Raw genomic sequence first — 2500 nt, forward strand, 5'->3', positions numbered from 1 at the left:
TTTTTTCTTTTTTCATTTTTTTTTTTTTCGTCTTTTTCATTTTCTTTTTTTTTCGTCTTTTTCCTTTTTTCTTTTTTTCGTCTTTTTTTTATTTTTTCTTCATTTTTTTTTTCGTTTTTTTATTGTCATTTTTTTCTTTTTTCCCTTTTTCGTTTTTTTCATTTTTTCGTCTTTTTTCATCTGTTTTTCGTCTTTCTTTTTCCGTCTCGTCTTACCGAACGAAATTATGGAAATGAGCGAAAAAATACGCTAATGTTCGGTCGGCGCGAGATCCATAAAAGATGAGTGGGGGAGGGAAGGGGAGGGAGGGGAAGGGAGGGGAGAGGAGGGAGGGGAGGGGAGGGAGGGGAGGGGAGGGGGAGAGAGTGGAGGATATAAAGGGAAGGGGAGAGAGAGAGGGGGATGAGGAGGGGAGGAGAGGGAGAGAGGGAGGGGAGGGGAGGGGAGGAGAGGAGAGGAAAGGGAGGGGGAGAGTGGGGGAGGATGGATGGGGAGGGGGTGGAGGAGATAGAGGGAAGGGGGAGAGAGAGGGGGGATGGGGATGGGGAGGGAAGAGGAGGGGGAGGGATAAAGAGTGAGGGAAGGAGGGAAGTGACAGGAGTAGGGGGAGAGAAATAGAGATAGTAGAAGTAGAGGGAGGGGAGGGGGAGGAAGGGAGGAAAAAGGGAGGGAGAGATGGAGGAGAGGGGGGAGGGGAAAGGAAGGCTGGATATGTGAAGGGAAGAAAGCGTGAGAAGGAAGGAAGGATGGAAGGAAGGAAGGAAGAAAGGAAGGAAGGAAGAAAGGAAGGAAGGAAGGAAGGAAGGATGGAAGAAAGGAAGGAAGGAAGGAAGGATGGAAGGAAGGAAGGAAGGAAGGAAGGATGGAAGGAAGGAAGAAAGGAAGGAAGGAAGGAAGAAAGGAAGGAAGGAAGAAAGGAAGGAAGGCAGGCAGGAAGGAAGGAAGGAAGGAAGGAAGGAAGAAAGGAAGGAAGGCAGGAAGGAAGGAAGAAAGGAAGAAAGGAAGGAAGGAAGAAAGGAAGGAAGGCAGGCAGGCAGGAAGGAAGAAAGGAAGGAAGGCAGGCAGGCAGGAAGGAAGGCAGGCAGGAAGGAAGGAAGGAAGGAAGAAAGGAAGGAGGGCAGGAAGGAAGGCAGGAAGGAAGGAAGGAAGGAAGGAAGAAAGGAAGGAAGGAAGGAAGGATGGAAGGAAGGAAGGAAGAAAGGAAGGAAGGAAGGAAGGAAGAAAGGAAGGAAGGCAGGCAGGAAGGAAGGAAGGAAGGAAGAAAGGAAGGCAGGAAGAAAGGAAGGAAGGAAGGAAGGAAGGAAAGACGGAAGGAAGGAAGGAAAGAAGGAAGGAAGGAAGGAAGGACGGAAGGAAGGAAGGAAGGAAGGAAGGAAAGACGGAAGGAAAGACGGAAGGAAGGAAAGAAGGAAGGAAGGAAGATGAAGGAAGGAAGGAAGGAAGATGAAGGAAGGAAGGAAAGACGGAAGGAAGGAAGTAAGGAAGGAAAGGCGGAAGGAAGGAAGGGAGGAAGAGGAAGGAAGGAAGGAAGGAAAGACGGAAGGAAAGAAGGAAGGAAGGAAAGACGGAAGGAAGGAAGGAAAGAAGGATGGAAGGAAAGAAAGAAGGAAGGAAAGTATACTGTGAGAGGGAAGAAGAGGGAGGGAAGGAAGAATATGAAGGAAGGGAGGGAGGAGAGAAGGAAGAAAGGAGAGAAGGGAGGAAGGAAGGGAGGGAGGGAGAAGAGGGAAGGAGGGAAAAATGAATGAAGGAGCGAAGGGAGGGAGGAAGGAAGGAAGGAAGGAAGGAAGGGAGGGAGGGAGGGAGGGAGGGAAGAGTTAGGGAGGAAGGATAAAGAGAAGAGGATGATACATAAAATACAAGTAAGGAGGAGGAGGGGAGGGATGGAGGAGGAGGGAGGAAAGAAGGAAGGAGGGGAGGGAGGGAAGGTAGGGTAGGGAGGAATGGAGAGAGAGAGAGAGACAGAGAGAGAGGGGGGGCTGTGATAAAGAGCATCTGTGACGCCCTTGGTGTGGTCTCATCCTGGGCATTAGTCAGAGAGAGAGAGAGAGAGAGAGAGAGAGAAAGATAGGGAGAGATGTGTGTGTGTGTGTGTGTGTGTGTGTGTGTGTGTGTGTGTGAGAGAGAGAGAGAGAGAGAGAGAGAGAGAGGAGAAGGATAGGGAGGGATGTGTGTGTGTGTGTGTCTGAGAGAGAGAGAGAGAGAGAGAAACCGGCATACAACTGAGAGCTGGAAAAACATGTAAAAAAAAAAAGTTGAAAAAGGGAGAAAAAAAATGGATTAACCCCCCCCACAAAAAAAAAAATAATAATAATAATAAAATCCAAAAAAAAAAGAGCAAGTTCAAAAAAAAAAAAAAAAGAGAGAGACGAAAATACTGGAAAAAAAAGAAAGAAAAAAAGAGAAAAAAAATATATATGTGAGAAAGAGAAGAAAAAAAAGTGACAATTACCAAAAAAAAAAAATAATGGACTTTAAAAAATTATAGACGAAAAATTTG

This window comes from Coenobita brevimanus, chromosome 44 (genome assembly GCF_032717465.1).
Source record: "Coenobita brevimanus isolate Jiangsu-jjx chromosome 44, ASM3271746v2, whole genome shotgun sequence".
NCBI classification, from domain to species: Eukaryota; Metazoa; Arthropoda; class Malacostraca; order Decapoda; family Coenobitidae; genus Coenobita; species Coenobita brevimanus.